The sequence below is a fragment of the Triticum aestivum genome, chromosome 4D (genome assembly GCF_018294505.1).
Source record: "Triticum aestivum cultivar Chinese Spring chromosome 4D, IWGSC CS RefSeq v2.1, whole genome shotgun sequence".
Taxonomy (NCBI): Eukaryota; Viridiplantae; Streptophyta; class Magnoliopsida; order Poales; family Poaceae; genus Triticum; species Triticum aestivum.
Genome location: NC_057805.1, coordinates 511,915,256 through 511,932,773, shown reverse-complemented (window position 1 = coordinate 511,932,773; position 17,518 = coordinate 511,915,256). Strand labels below are relative to the sequence as shown.

Genomic DNA, 17,518 nt, shown 5'->3' with positions numbered 1-17,518 from the left:
CAGCGGCCATGAGAAGTTAGAAGAACTCTTATCCGAAGGATAGCGCATCAGGTTAAAGTCTCCCCCAATAAGTAGCGGCAGCTCACAGGATTCTATTTTATTTCGAAGTTCATCCAGAAAAATATAAGACATAGAATGGTCAGCCGGACTATATACCACCATCATTTCTAGTAAAGAATTAAGGGTACGGTGAGACACCACCGTGCTAGCCCAGAAAATCCCATGATCAAAAGCAACAAAATCAAACAAGTCTCTCTTTGTGCCAAGGAGGATACCACCCGAATGTCCAACAGAAGCCACAAAATTCCAATCAAATCTATCGATCCTAGAGACGCCGGAGAGCTCATTTAGGGAGAAGGAAGGTTTGAGAGTCTCAACAAGGCCAATGATATCAATATTTTCAGAACGGACCAAGTCTTTGAGCTGGTCCCTGTGCCCCCTAGCGCAGAAACCCCTAATATTCCAGAATATGGCCTTCATCTAAAAGAAAGGTTCTTAATGGGAAGGCTCGACCTGCTAGGAGCCATGCAGGATTTAGCTCGTTTACCAGTCCCACGCTTAGACACAGCCGAGGGAACCTGACTCCTATCAGTTCCCTCCTATCCCCCACCGGCCACAACCAGCGGGGCAGTAGATCCCAGCCCAGCCTCCTTGGCTTTAGTGATGTCAGCCTGAGCTATTTCGTTTGCCCTAATAATGCCAAGCAAGGAGGAAGGAGTATCCAAACTATCATCATAAGAAATACCAACATCTTCTAAAATACGAAGCAAATGATCATCGGATTGAGACTGAAGCACTAAACGAACTGGAGAATGAACAGAGGGGTTGGGAGAGGGGGAGCGTGGACGCGAACCTGAAGGAGGCAGATCCCTAGCCGCAGCGCGCCGAGCGGCCCGATCAGCAACATGCTCGCCACTGTTGGAGACGCGACCGCTCTTGCGGGCGGTGGAAGCCGGTGAGCGCAACGACGCAGGGCGAGCATGGTAGGGAGATGCCGCAGCAGAAGACGGGCCCGAGGCCGTACCCAAATCAGCATCCAGTCTACGCAGAGCCCAGCCACAGACTGCCTTGAGTCACCTGACGCCCTGCTGCGAGCGGAGTACTTCTTGACTGACGACTTCTTCTTCTTCTTCGAGGCCAAGGGACCGGCCGGGGGCAAATCTTCGATGCCCGAGAGGGAAGGAGAGGCAGGGCGAGCTGGTAGGTTAGAGCACACCGCCGAGAATGGTGTTCCCTTCACCCCACCAGAAGCCGAGGCCCCTCCAACAGAGTCCGGCAGCGAATCTTTGCCCCCCCCACCAGCCGGAGCATTCTCCTTCAGCATATCCTGATCTTCTGGAGAGAGCCCATCCCAGTCCGACTTGGTAAAGCGATGATCATTTCTTTGCATAGAGTCCTCCGGTAAGCCGTCATCGTCCTTGCTCTTGTCATCGTTGCCGGAAGCAGGAGGCGGGGGAGGAGGCGGAGGCGACATCGGACCTGAGTCTCCCTCCACCCGGACCCTGAGCCAGAAGCCTCCAGCCGCGGGGAAGACGTCGATGGAGCCACGGATACAAAGAGGATCCACACACCACACCCGCAGACGGACCGGCCCGAGAATAGACAACGAATCTTGATCAACCTCAATGGGTTTGCTGATAAGCACCCCGAAAGCCATCAGAAAAGCCGTGGAACGCAGAACAGGAGGGACTTCATCAACTAAAACCCAAACTTCATACAAGGAGGAGATCGCTTTGGACCCATTAGACGCTGCCTTGACCGAAACTACCAGTTGGTTGAGAGGTAGCGTCAAGCTAGTGCAGGAGGATATCATCCGAAGGCTTTCCTTGGAGGGGAATGTCACAGCAAACTCAAAATCCGAAAGTTGACGGATTTGCCAATCCCACCCCCCTCATCCCATAGCCAGAGCTCATCGAGAAGGATCTGAGGGGTGATGCGCTTGGACTGGACAGAAATAATACCGGAGTTGGAGAGCGCTGGGATAGGAGCAACAGCAGGGACCTCCCGATCTAAGGCAAAAAAGGAGCAGCCAGGGAGACCAAGACCATATTGGACAAAGGCAGGTGGTTTGGATCGGTTCTGATAGTCGACAGTGAGGTGACCATCTTCTCTACAGATGAGGTAGAAGGGGGGATTTTGGCAGCGAGACTGGAAGTGACCAGGACGGTGACACGCGAAGCAGGTGAGAGTAGGGTTGGCGACCTGGGACTGAGGACGAGCGCGAACAGATCCAAGAGGGGGAGGGGGAAGAATGCCATCACCAGCCGATCCGAACCCAGATCCGGGGCCGCGCCCAGCAGCAGCCCAACCGGGACGGCAGACCGGCGCCCCCGAAGCACCCCGTGGGACAAAGCGCGACGGGCCCCCACCAGCAGTAGCCGGAGCCCGCAGCGGACCACCTCCCTGGGGCGCAGCACCACGCGGAGGAGGCGGCGGAGCCGGGCCAGAAGAGCCAGCCCGGCTGCCCGCAGCCGCCAGCTCCCAAGGATCAGCAGAGGCCGGAGCAAATCCAGGCAAAGGCATCGAGGGATCCGCCGGCCCGGAACCAGAAGCACGCGAGGGGGAGCCGGCCGCCGCCGCCGCCGACCCCGCCACCGGAGCGCGCGACGCCTAGAGCTTGGAGCGCAGCGCGGCCTCATACTCCAGATCCGCCGCCGCCTCGCCCGAGCCGTCACGCCCCCGCTTCTGGCCGGAGACGGCCTCGCTAGAGTGTTGGAAATATGCCCTAGAGGCAATAATAAAATGGTTATTATTATATTTCCTTGTTCATGATAATTGTCTATTGTTCATGCTATATTTGTATTAACTGGAAACCGTAATACATGTGTGAATACATAAACCACAACATGTCCCTAGTAAGCCTCTAGTTGACTAGCTCGTTGATCAATAGATGGTTATGGTTTCCTGACCATGGACGTTGGATGTCATTGATAACGGGATCACATCATTAGGAGAATGATGTGATGGACAAGACCCAATCGTAAGCATAGCACAACATCGTGTAGTTCGTTTGCTAAGAGCTTTTCTAATGTCAAGTATCGTTTCCTTAGACCATGAGATTGTGCAACTCCCGGATACTGTAGGAATGCTTTGGGTGTACCAATCGTCACAACGTAACTGGGTGGCTATAAAGGTGCATTACAGGTATCTCCGAAAGTGTCTGTTGGGTTGGCACGAATCGAGACTGGGATTTGTCACTCCGTATGACAGAGAGGTATCTCTGGGCCCACTCGGTAATGCATCATCATAATGAGCTCAATGTGACTAATGAGTTAGCCACGGGATCATGCGTTACGGAACGGGTAAAGAGACTTGCCGGCAACAAGATTGAACGAGTTATGGGGATACCGATGATCGAATCTCGGGCAAGTAACATACCGATAGACAAAGGGAATTGAATACGGGATTGATTGAAACCCCGACATCATGGTTCATCCGATGAGATCATCGTGGAACATGTTGGAGCCAATATGGGTATCCAGATCCCGCTATTGGTTATTGGCCGGAGAGGTGTCTCGGTCATGTGTGCATGGTTCCCGAACCCGTAGGGTCTACACACTTAAGGTTCGGTGACGCTAGAGTTGTTATGGGAAATAGTATGTGGTTATCGAAGGTTGTTCGGAGTCCCGGATGAGATCCTGGACATGACGAGGAGCTCCGGAATGGTCCGGAGGTGAATATCGGTATATTGGACGAAGGGTATTGGAGTCCGGAATTGTTCCGGGGGTACCAGGCTATGGCTAGCATGTCCGAAAGGGGTTTCGGAGGCCCCGGCAAGCGTTGGGGGGCCTTATGGGCCAAGGGGAAGGGGCAAACCAGCCCACTAAGGGGCTGTGCGCCCCTCCCAACCCCTCTCACGTAACGTGGAGAGGTGGGGGCGCCTCCCCTAGGGCAGCCACCCCTCCCGGCTTGGGGGGCAAGTTTCCCAGGGGTGGGGGCGCCCAAACCCATCTAGGGTTTCCCCTGTGGCCGCCGCCCCTCCCCTAGGGAACCCTAGGGGGCCTCCTCCACACCCCTTCCCCTATATTTAGTGAGGGAGAGAGAGGGCAGCCGCACCCCTTGCCTGGCACAGCCCTCCCCTCCTCCAACTCCTCCTCCTCCTCCGTAGTGCTTAGCGAAGCTCTGCCGGAGAACCACGAGCTCCATTGCCACCACGCCGTCGTGCTGCTGGAGTTCTCCCTCAACTTGTCCTCTCCCCTTGCTAGATCAAAAAGGAGGAGACGTCCCCGGGCTGTACGTGTGTTGAACGCGGAGGCGCCGTCCGTTCGGCACTAGATCGGATCTTCCGCGATTTGAATCGCCGCGAGTACGACTCCATCAACCGCGTTCTTGTAACGCTTCCGCTTAGCGATCTTCAAGGGTATGAAGATGCACTCCCTCTCTCTCGTTGCTAGCATCTCCTAGATTGATCTTGGTGACACGTAGGAAAATTTTGAATTATTGCTACGTTCCCCAACATAGAGGACCCGCGTGAGCGATCCATCGAGACCACCGCTGCAAACGAATGGGAGAGGGGAGGGGGAGGAGTAGATCTGGAGAAGAAGCGGATGGGGAAGCGGCGACGGCGCAGGTCAGAAGAGGAGGCAGGGAACCCTACAATTGGGGGAGTCGAACCCTTCCGGATACATATATATCCGGACCGAGCCAGGCCCGGGCCGACAGGGAGGGCCGAAGAGGGAGGGGGGATGGGCCTGGGCCAACCGCGGCCCAGAAACCAAGAGAGGGAGGGGAGGGAAAATGGACACGCAGCTCAGAGAGGGCACCGACCCAGGCCCACAAGGCCCATCAAGCGTCACAAGGGCCCGCAGCCCAGACACGGAACCTTCCACAGAACCCAACGCCAGATCTACGTCAGACGGCATCGCCGCCGCCGCCGGCGGGGCCGGAGCCGGCCTCCCAGACGATGCACAGGCAGGGAAGGGCACCGGAGGGGAGGGAGGAGAGGACGGGGCTGACACCGCCCCACATCATGGTTCATCCGATGAGATCATCGTGGAACATGCTGGAGCCAATATGGGTATCCAGATGCCGCTATTGGTTATTGGCCGGAGAGGTGTCTCGGTCATGTCTGCATGGTTCCCGAACCCGTAGGGTCTACACACTTAAGGTTCGGTGACGCTAGAGTTGTTATGGGAAATAGTATGTGGTTACCGAAGGTTGTTCGGAGTCCCGGATGAGATCCCGGACATGACGATAGCTCCGGAATTGTCCGGAGGTGAAGATCGGTATATTGGACGAAGGGTATTGGAGTCCGGAATTGTTCCGGGGGTACCAGGCTATGGCCAGCATATCCGAAAGGGGTTTCGGAGGCCCCGGCAAGCGTTGGGGGGCCTTATGGGCCAAGCGGAACGGGCAAACCAGCCCACTAAGGGGCTGTGCGCCCCTCCCAACCCCTCTCACGTAACGTGGAGAGGTGGGGGCGCCTCCCCTAGGGCAGCCACCCCTCCCGGCTTGGGGGGCAAGTTTCCCAGGGGTGGGGGCGCCCAACCCATCTAGGGTTTCCCCTGTGGCCGCCGCCCCTCCCCTAGGGAACCCTAGGGCGCCTCCTCCACCCCCCTTCCCCCTATATATAGTGAGGGAGAGAGAGGGCAGCCGCACCCCTTGCCTGGCGCAACCCTCTCCTCCTCCAACTCCTCCTCCTCCTCCGTAGTGCTTAGCGAAGCTCTGCCGGAGAACCATGAGCTCCATTGCCACCACGCTGTCGTGCTGCTGGAGTTCTCCCTCAACTTCTCCTCTCCCCTTTCTGGATCAAGAAGGAGGAGACGTCCCCGGGCTGTACGTGTGTTGAACGCGGAGGCGCCGTCCGTTCGGCGCTAGATCAGATCTTCTGCGATTTGAATCGCCGCGAGTACGACTCCATCAACCGCGTTCTTGTAACGCTTCCGCTTAGCGATCTTCAAGGGTATGAAGATGCACTCCCTCTCTCTCGTTGCTAGCATCTCCTAGATTGATCTTGGTGACACGTAGGAAAATTTTGAATTATTGCTACGTTCCCCAACATAGAGGACCCGCGTGAGCGATCCATCGAGACCACCGCTGCAAACGAATGGGAGAGGGGAGGGGGAGGAGTAGATCTGGAGAAGAAGCGGATGGGGAAGCGGCGACGGCGCAGGTCAGAAGAGGAGGCAGGGAACCCTACAATTGGGGGAGCCGAACCCTTCCGGATACATATATATCCGGACTGAGCCAGGCCCGGGCCGACGGGGAGGGCCGAAGAGGGAGGGGGGATGGGCCTGGGCCAACCGCGGCCCAGAAACCAGGAGAGGGAGGGGAGGGAAAACGGACACGCAGCTCAGGGAGGGCACCGACCCAGGCCCACCAGGCCCATCAAGCGTCACAAGGGCCCGCAGCCTAGACACAGAACCTTCCACAGAACCCAACGCCAGATCTACGTCAGACGGCGTCGCCGCCGCCGCCGACGGGGCCGGAGCCGGCTTCCTAGACGATGCACAGGCAGGGAAGGGCACCGGAGGGGAGGGAGGAGAGGACGGGGCTGACACCGCCCCACCGTCCCCACCAGAGCCTAGGATCCCCCGATCCGGAGACAAGGCCGGAGCACGGCGACGCCCACGGGAAACGCGGCGCCAGCCGTCCACCTCCACCGCGACGCCGGGGAGCCGCCCGCGCCCTCCAGGCGCAAACTTCCGACGGCGGCCCGGGGCCGAAACGACGGGGAGGCCGCCCACAGGCACCAGATGAGGAGGGGAAGGGGAGGCATCGGAGTCCGACCCCGAGTCCTCCGAATCGAGCACCCAAAACCTGTTGGACCGAGAAGGAACGGGAAGGGCGGTGCGAGGCGAGGGCGACGGGGCGGGAGAAGGAGAGGGGAGCGCCGCCAGGGGGGAATGAGAAGGAGTCGGCGGGGAAGAGGGGGGGGAGGGCGAACATGGCGACGGCGCCGCCTGAGGGGGAGAGGGGGAGGGGGGCGCCGCCAGGGGAGGGGAAGGAGAGGAGAGAGCCATCCGTAGCCGCTACCGGGGCCAAGTTTTCAGGATTTGAAGTGCATCCCAAGGATGGATTAGCCTTCATCCACGATGACTTTGATGTCTCCCTGACGATTGAATGATCCGGCGAACACATGCGTCCATGAGACATCTCGTTAGCAGAAAGACAAACACCATTTACTTGACTTGACGATGCTACCGATGACGAAGAATGACATTGCTCCCAGACATAGCAGACTGGTGTTGGGAAGCCAACATCCTCCCAAAACTCCTACGCCAACTCCTGCTTCGTCTTCCTCCTTGATTTGATGGTAGAGCATGGTCCGCCGACATAATGTCTTCCATCCCCGAAGAGGACTGCAGCATCCACGTGGGTCGCCACATGACGTGCATCGATCATCTCCATGGCGTCCTACCCCTCAACTGCGAAAACCCTGAAACGTGATATGGACAACAGAGAAAGATCCTAGGGTGCCAACGTGAGCCGCCACCGATTCGGGCAGAGGTGGGCGCCGATCGGGGCGACGCAGTCCGTGACCACCATCGACGATTCATATATAGCTGGTCTAGCCGATGATAGCCGTGACCCATTTACGAAGTCCGTTGCCTCCCTCTTCTTTTTTTCCACCAAACCCAGCTGCCGTTCCCCATTCCACACCCCGTCGCAGCACTCTAAATTTCGACTGGCGATTAGTAGGCTCCTGTAGTCGGATCCAAGAGTTCATCGCCTTGGGAGTGGCCGGATCGAAGTTTTCTTCACTCAGGTAAGAGAATCGGACTTCGAGTTTGCACTAGGCACGAGAATCCAATTGCCCCACACTCCAGAATTTTACCAAACCCTTTTTTCTCTAGGGTTCCTCGCCTACAGAATTTGACCAAACCCCTTTTCCTTAGGGTTCCTCAAGTACAGATCCATGGAAGATGCTGAATCGTAAAGGCATGGCGGAGGTGGGCGGTGGTTTTCGCGTGATGGAGCTCCGATCCGGGCGTCGAGTCCGGCGCTCGCTGGTCCCTCCGGAGGAGCTGATGACCGCCTCAGCACCCTTCCTGACGACATGCTCCTCCTGGTCCTCGCGCGCCTGCGCTGCGCTCGCAGCGCGGCGCGCACCGGCATCCTCTCGCGCCGCTGGCGAGGCCTCTGGACATGCCTCCCCGATCTCACCTTCCGGGACGTCGCGCCTGTCAAGATCGAGGCCGTGCTCGCCTGGTTTGCTTCATCACCTACGGTGCCCGCCACCCTCGACATCGCCATCCCTACGACCGACTGTGCCGATGAAGCTCGCTTGGCCTGCCTCCTAGAGGCCGCCGCGAGGTTCTCGCCGCGGGAGCTTCGCTTCAGTTACCAACGTGACAGGTACATGGAAGCGGCGGACCTGCACCTGCCCTGCTTCCCGCGCGCTACGTCAATCCAGATCTTCTGGCACAGCAATATCTGCTTCACACAGCTGCGGTCTGGCGAGTTCTCGGCGCTCGAGAGGCTGTCCCTCGTGGGCGCCAGCGTCATTGGCATTGACACCCTTATCACCCGCTGCCCGTGCCTGCGCGCGCTCGTTGTCATGATGCCTACATCTGACATCAAGGTCCACTCGGTGTCGCTGCAGATGCTTGATGTCTTCACCGATCACGTATGCATGATCAGTAGCATCGACATCGTGACGCCCAAGCTTAAGCAGTTGAAATTGATATTCAGCGCCGACACGAACCTCAGCGTGTCCATCTCGGCGCCAATGCTGGAGAAGGTCGTGTGTACCCGCTGGTTTACAGAGACAACTCATCTGTTTGGTTTTTGGCATCTCAGGAGAATGATCTTAAGGCCAGTAAACCGCTCTGGTGATGACTACTGCCTCCCTTCTGTTCACGTCCTCTGTTTGGAGATAATGGCCAGTGTATGTCTCTTTTCTGTTTTACCCAACCTACTGAATTTATACCCCTTAATGGTTTTATTCGTTTTATATGCATCATATCCTGCGAAATTCTTTCGCTTTGCAGAATGAATTGGATGATGAGCTGGACATGGCACACAAGGTGGAGTTTGCACAGGAGATGGAGAAGCTTCCAGTAATCAACTTCTCTGTGTTGAACCTATATATTGTAACACTTGGGCATGTTTTCGGAGCACTCGTGTGGCGTCTCCTTGGATTGCATCGAAGTTTTGCCGCTACGAAAAGGCTAATAGTCCACATAGCATCTTGGCACCCGGTAACTCTCCTCCCCAGCTTCTACATCGTGGGAGGAGCTGATGACCCCCTCAGTGCCCTCCCCGACGACATGCTCCTCATGGTCCTCGCGCGCCTACGCTGCGCCCGCAGCGCCGCGCACACCAGCATCCTCTTGCGCCGCTGGCGAGGCCTCTGGACCTACCTCCCCGATCTCACCTTCCGTGGCGTCGTGCCTGTCAAGATCGAGGCCGTGCTCGCCCGGTTGGCTTCTTCGCCTTGGGTGCCCGCCACGCTCGACATCGACATCCCTCCGATCCACCGTACTGATGATAGTTGCTTGGGCCAACTCCTCGACGCCGTGGCTAGGATCTCGCCGCGGGAGCTCCTCTTCAGTTACCAACATGACAGGTTCAAGAAAACGGAGCTGCACCTGCCCTGCTTCCCGCGCGCCATGTCAATCAAGATCAAGTCGGACAACAATATCTGCTTCACACAGCTGCCGGCTGGCGAGTTCTCCGCGCTCGAGAGGCTGTCCCTCAGGGACGCCATCGTCGACATTGATACCCTGCTCACCCACTGCCCGCGTCTACGAGTGCTCAGCGTGGTCGTACCTACATCCGACATCAAGGTCCACTCGGTGTCACTGCAGACAATTGATGTCAGTAGCCACCTCGTACGGATCAGTAGCATCGATATCGTGACGCCCAACCTTAAGCAGTTGGAATTGAGAATTGACGGCCACACAGACCTCAGAGTGTCCATCTCGGCGCCAATGGTGGAGAAGGTCGTGTGGAGGCGCTATTTTTCAGAGACAAGTCTTCTGTTTGGTTTTTGGCGTCTCGGGAGCATGGAATTAGGACCGGCAGACAGCTTTACAGACGTACAGACGTCCCTTCTGTTGATCATGTCCTCTCTTTGGATATATGTGCCATTGTACGTGTCTCTTTTCTGTCTTAATTACCCAATGTACTGAATTTATATCCCTTCATGCTTTTATTTATTCGTTTTATATGCATCAATCATATCCTGCCACATTCTTTTGTTTTGCAGGATCAATTGTATGATTACATGGACTTTGCACAAGAGGTGCAGTTTTCACAAGAGATAGAGAACCTTCCAGTTTCCAACTTGTCTGTGTTGGAGCTATATATTGGTACGGGTGGGCATGTTTTCGGAGCGCTTGTGTGGCGTCTCTTTGGGTTGCATCACATTTGTGCCGCTACGACAAGGCTAGTAATCGACATAGCACCTTGCTACTCGGTAATTCTCCTCCCCTGCTTCTACATCTTGCAAACATGGTATGCACATGGTGTTTTCTTGTTGGAGACATACACATTATATGGTACTCTCTGCGTCCCAAATTACTTGTCTTAGATTTGTATAGACATATCTAAGACATGTAATTTGGGACAGAGGCTGTACATGTCTATTTGTCTCTCTCTCTCGTGGGAGGCACAAACATTATACAGTACATGTTCTTTCTTTTCTTGTAGGAGGTGTACACATTATGCAATATACTTGTTTTTCTTTTTCTTTCGGGAGGTGTACACATTACACCCTAGATGTTTTTTTGTTTTATCAGAGGCATACACATTACAAATTACATGGTCTTTCTTCTTTTTCTTGGGATATGCCTAGACATTACGTTGCAAGTTCTTTTTTCCTTTTTGACGGAGGCATACATAGTATATATAGTTTTTTTTGCATCGATACAGTTTTAGTTTTAGATACATCCATATTGAAACAAATCCAAGACAAGTAATTTGGGAGGGACGAAAACACATACAGAAAATCCAAGACAAGGTAGCCTTGAGACAATGTCTCAACTCTGGAGCATAAAGAAAATGCATGTTAATACTCTTCATTTTCTTCAGGAGAAACAAACATGCCCAGAAAATTGTCCTTGTGACGAGCCAAAGAATTGGAGATGCCAAAGTATCTCGTTGACCCGTCTTGAAGAAGCACACATCGACGGCTTCAGTGGAGAAGATCATGAACATGATTTCTTAGAACTGATACTCAGATCTTCACCAATGCTTAACAGAGTGGCTGTGAAATTGGTGCCTGAGTTTGGAGGTTGCACCAAGAAAATCTACAACACTGTCCTGGCGTATCCTGCTGTGAAGGGCTATGTTTATTTCAGCTCCGCTGAACTGGTTCCGCCACCATCTGATTAGCTAGCATGCTCCATAATGCAACAAGATTGTTTGAGTGACGGGGATACAAGACTATATTTTGTTATCTAATCTCATATTTTGTATTTATTAAGTGAAAAATATGCAACTATGTAATCTTTATCCTTGACTGGGCACTGTCAGAACCAAAACTGATGCAATGACTTGATATATGTTACCTACAAAAGCTGAGAATTATATAGTTCTGTTCAGCTCCTTTTATTCTTAGTTAGAAGAAAGTATCCCTTTCCATTTTTGCATTTGTTGGCATGCTCTTGAGCGACCTGCTGTATACACCTAAAAGGATGCATCGCAATCTAGCAGTGTACACCATATCGCAAGAGATATATATTGTTCAGGGTGGCGATCGTGTCAGAGTGCAACAGGTTGTCCTCATAGTCACATATAACTAGCATGTTCAGATTCTTGCTTAGATCATGGACATGCTCTCCTCACTGAAACCACGCCCTTGAAAGCGATCGCTCAAGGTAGGTAGGTGCCAGACGTTCGCCACACTCTTTTTAACATTAGCCAACAACAATTGTTCTATCCATTTACCACTATTTAAGCTTTTCACCGACACGTGTGTGAAGGTGAATATACCACAACACTTTGGATTGAGACCCAGGGAGCATGGCGCACCCAATGGTTCCGAAGGATGATTATGTAAGAAATTATGGAGGAAGAAGAGGAAATTGATCTTTTGCTGGGTGGATTAATAATGTATGAACTAAAACTAGAAATACAGATTCTATCTATTGTATTGTTAAAAATATTGAATATAAGTAAGATAATGTAATGGAAAACATTTTTCATGTTGTGATATTTACTTAATGAGGTGAAATGTGTGCATTTTTTTTAACACGGTATAGACGTAGACGCTCATACAAACACACATATACCCATCCCTATGAACGTACACATGCACACCCTATCTCTATGAGCAACTTCAAGAAACTAAGCCCGAACATAATCTTGAGATTGACGAAGTCGGACGGACGCATTCGGAGTCGACGGGAATGTCTCCTCCCATTGAACGCGCATCGCTGGAAGTCTGAAATAAATTCAGGAAAATGCGAGCACCAATGCACTAGTAGAAAACAGGGCATAGGTCACAGGGCAGTTTTCACACTAGCCCCGGTTCAGTCACGAACCGGGACCCATGCGGGCATTCGTCCCGGTTCGTGAGCCCGGGGGGCCGGCCGGGGCCTCGTGGGCATTGGTCCCGGTTCGTATGGAACCATTTGTCCCGGTTCGAGCCACGAACCGGGACTAATGGTCCTCGCTCCTGGCCCACAACCATTTGTCCCGGTTCTTGGCATGAACCGGGACAGAAGGCCCGGATTTAGTACCGGTTCATGCCACGAACCGGGACCAATGAGGTGCCTATATATACCCCTCGCCCGCGAGCAGAGCACTCCAGTGCTCTGTTTTTCTCTGGCCGGCGAGGGGAGGGCTTTGTAGTGCTCTAGCTCACCTCCTATGCACATGAGGTGTTCGATGAAATGCCCGAGCCACACTAGTTAAGCTTTGTCCTCTCGAAGCTCGACCTCAAAGCTCCATTTTCCTCGAGATTTGTCTAGGTTTAGCGGCCCGTCACGTCCCATTCCCGTCTTCACCGCTGTCGACCGCCCGCGCCGATCTCGTCGCCGGCAACACCGTGGTGAGCCTCTTGTTCTTATCTTCTTTTTGAAAGAAAAAAATTCTTACTTTAGATAGATACTTGTCTAATTTTCTTACTATTTTATTCCTTCTTATTACATAGTGCGATGGTTTTGGTATCCGCCCCCGTCGGCCCTCGTCCTGTCTATGATTCGGATGTGGTATATATTATCTTTTTATAACTATTTGATTCATTTGTTGTTTATGACAAATATACCGACCAGCGTGACATAGATTTTATTTATCTAGGAGGTGGTTGAACCGGAAATTCTAACCGACCCTATTGTCGAGAGGTTAAATTTAGTTGAAGAAGAAAACAATTACTTGAAGGAAAAAATAAAAAAATTGAGGAGGAGAAGATGATATTGGAGTTGCATGTTGCGGATGTCGTCGATGATCACAAGATCAAGATGGATGCAATGCGCTTGACGATTAGAAAATATGCCATTCATACCGAGGCTTGGTATCATTATGCCGTTGGATCAATTGTTACCTTGGTTGCGATTATGATCGCATTTGTTTTCGCATTGAAATGTTTTACATAGTTTCAATGTATGGTTTAATTAATTAGATGCTCTGGAGAGCTATATATATGTTGCTAGATGAGAACTATGTATGTACTTTGGTTCTAATGTGATGATGAACTTCTATTAATTTGGTCACTTAATTATCTATTCATGATGTTCTGTAATGGTTTTTGACACACTTAATTATATATAATGCACGCAGATGAACCGGCAATGGATGTACGGTGACAGACACACCTCCGAGTACATTAAGGGCGTGCATGATTTTCTCGAAGTGGCTGAGGCAAACAAGTAGAATGGTTTTATGTGTTGTCCATGCCCTACATGTGGGAATACGAAGTCTTACTCTGACCGGAAAACCCTTCATGCCCACCTGCTTTACAAGGGTTTCATGCCACAGTGAGGACCGTAAGAAAGACGGGAAGTTGAGAGCACCCGCTGACGGGTCGCAGTGGAGAAAAATCGAGAGAAAGTACTGGGCTGAGTTTGCAGCTGACCCAAGGAACGTATGGTTTGGTTTAAGCGCGGATGGCATTAATCCTTTCGGGGAGCAGAGCAGCAATCACAGCACCTGGCCCGTGACTCTATGCATGTATAACCTTCCTCCTTGGATGTGCATGGAGCGGAAGTTCATTATGATGCCAGTTCTCATCCAAGGCCCTAAGCAACCCGGCAACGACATTGTGTACCTAAGGCCATTACTTGAAGAACTTTTACAGCTGTGGAATGGAAACGGTGTACGTACGTGGGATGAGCACAAACAGGAGGAATTTAACCTGCACGCGTTGCTGTTTGTAATCATCAACGATTGGCCCGCTCTCAGTACCTTTCAGGACAGACAAACAAGGGATACCACGCATGCACGCACTGTTTAGATGACACTGAAAGTATATACCTGGACAAAAGCAGGAAGAATGTGTACCTGGGCCATCGTCGATTTCTTCCGACCAACCATCAATGTCGAAAGAAAGGCAAGCATTTCAAAGGCGAGGCAGATCACCGGAAGAAGCCCGCCATGCGTACCAGTGATCACGTACTTATTATGGTCAATGATTTACACAAAATCTTTGGAAAGGGTCCCAGCGGACTAGCTGTTCCGAATGACGTTGAGGGACACGCACCCATGTGGAAGAAGAAATCTATATTTTGGGACCTACCCTACTGGAAAGAGCTAGAGGTCCGCTCTTCAATCGAGGTGATGCACGTGACGAAGAACCTTTGCGTGAACCTGCTAGGCTTCTTGGGCGTGTATGGGAAGACAAAAGATACACCTGAGGCACGGGAGGACCTGCAACGTTTGCACGAAAAAGACGGCATGCCTCCGAAGCAGTACGAAGGTCCTGCCAGCTACGCTCTTACGAAAGAAGAGAAAGAAATCTTCTTTAAATGTCTGCTCAGTATGAAGGTCCCGACTGGCTTCTCGTCGAATATAAAGGGAATAATAAATATGCCAGAGAAAAAGTTCCAGAACCTAAAGTCTCATGACTGCCACGTGATTATGACGCAACTGCTTCCGGTTGCATTGAGGGGGCTTCTACCGGAAAACGTCCGATTAGCCATTGTGAAGCTATGTGCATTCCTCAATGCAATCTCTCAGAAGGTGATCGATCCAGAAATCATACCAAGGCTAAGGAGTGATGTGGCGCAATGTCTTGTCAGTTTCGAGCTGGTGTTCCCACCATCCTTCTTCAATATCATGACGCACGTCCTAGTTCATCTAGTCGACGAGATTGTCATTCTGGGGCCCGTATTTCTACACAATATGTTCCCCTTTGAGAGGTTCATGGGAGTCCTAAAGAAATATGTCCGTAACCGCGCTAGGCCAGAAGGAAGCATCTCCATGGGCCATCAAACAGAGGATGTCATTGGGTTTTGTGTTGACTTCATTCCTGGCCTTAAGAAGATAGGTCTCCCTAAATCGCGGTATGAGGGGAGACTGACTGGAAAAGGCACGCTTGGAGGGGGAACTCAATAATATGCAGGGACGGATATTCTTGGTCTGAAGCACACTACACAGTTCTACAGAACTCTACCTTGGTGACCCCGTATGTCGATGAACACAAGAACAGTCTGCGCTCCAAACACCCGGAGCAGTGTGACGACTGGATTACATGTGAACACATCAGGACTTTCAGCAGTTGGTTGGAAACACGTCTCAGAGGTGACACCACTGTTTGTGATGAGTTGTACTCGTTGTCCAGGGGACCATCTTCGACTGTATTGACTTACAAAGGATACGAGATAAATGGGAATACATTTTACACGATCGCCCAAGATCAAAAGAGCACCAACCAAAACAGCGGTGTCCGCTTTGATGCAGCAACCGAGAGGGGAAAGGACACATATTATGGTTACATAATGGACATATGGGAACTTGACTACGGACATCATTTTAAGGTCCCTTTGTTTAAGTGCAAATGGGTCAATCTGTCAGGAGGCGGGGTACAGGTAGACCCACAGTACGGAATGACAACAGTGGATCTGAACAATCTTGGGTACACTGACGAACCATTCGTCCTAGCCAATGATGTGGCACAGGTTATCTATGTGAAGGACATGTCTACCAGACCGAGGAAAAGAAAAGATAAGGAAGCGAATACATCATACGATGAGCCAAAACGGCACATAGTTCTTTGAGGAAAAAGGGACATTGTGGGAGTGGAGGGCAAGACACACATGTCTGAAGATTATGAAAAGTTTCATGAAATTCCTCCCTTCAAAGTCAAGGCTGACTCAAGCATCCTGATAAACGATGAAGATTATCCATGGTTACGGCGCAATAAGCAAATGACACAAGCGAAGAAAAAGTGAAGACTTTCTCCCGTAACTATTATGATGATAGCATGCCAACTTTGTAATAGACGAGTATGATACCATTGTCCGTTTTGTACAAGTGCATCTAGTTTTTGCCGTAACCCTCTCAACTTTCTTGCACATGCTATGTGGATGAAATGATGATACCATGCCAACTTTCAACCTTTTCAGAGTTCATTTGAAATGCTTTATAAGCCCTGAGTGCAGAGAGGTTAGGCCCGTAAGCCTGCTTTAGAGAGGAGCTCGACAGCTCAGGCGCACCGCACCTTATAAACAGGTGCGGCTCTCTCTTAGCTAGCGAGGTGGGACTAAACTCACCACCACGCCGCTGTGCAAGGCCATTGGTCCCGGTTGGTGGCACGAACCGGGACCAATTCCACCCTTTGGTCCCTGTTGGTGCCACGAACCGGTACTAATGAGGCTGTGGCCCCACGAGCACCTTTAGTACCTGTTCGTGGCACGAACCGGTACTAGAGTTTCTTACTAGCTAAGCAGTTTTTTAGTCCCACCTCGCTAGCTGAGAGGCACTAGGAGCGGTTTATAAGCCCTGAGTGCAGAGACGATGAAGAAGAGGCGCAATGCTCACGTTGCTTAGCTTCAAGTCTTGAGGAATAAGGTAGACTGCATCGAGCTATGTGCAGTGCAGTCTACACTATTCCGAAAGGCTTGAAGCAAATCAACGCGCATTGCGCCTCTTTTTTATTTTTAATCATTAAAAGCAAAAAGAATTTTCATAAAGAACTTTTTTTGATAGAAACTTTAATAGCAGAAAGAATTATCATAAAGTAAAATAAATAAGTAATTAGAAACAAAATAAAATAAAATAAATAAGTTTTTTGTTGTAAGTAGAAATAAAACAAAATAAATATAGCAAAAAAGACAATAAAAAAACTAAATACAACAAAAAAATTTCATAAATAACTAATGGCACTAATAGAAAGTTTATATGTTTTCTAAACTAATGGCACTAACAGACAGTTTATAATTTTGCTGAGCTAAAAGCAAAACGAATTAAAAAAATAAAGCAAAAAACAAAAGAAAATAAATAATGCAAAAAATTTAAAAAACTGCCACCTATTGTGCCACCACGGCCTGAATACGACTAGAAACCCAACCTGGGCCAGGATTCAGGCCCGCAGAAGGCCCAATAGGCCAACAGACAGCATAGTGTGACATTAGGCCCGTAAGCCTGCATTTGAGAGGAGCTCGAGAGGGCAGCCGCAGTGGAGCTTATAAAC

At 51.4% G+C, this 17,518-nt stretch overlaps 1 pseudogene; it reads left to right on the top strand.

Annotated features, from left to right (window-relative positions):
- LOC123097215 (uncharacterized) overlaps positions 1-11,355 on the top strand; it is a 30,600-nt pseudogene extending 19,245 nt beyond the window's left edge.
- The last annotated feature ends 6,163 nt before the right edge of the window (positions 11,356-17,518 follow it).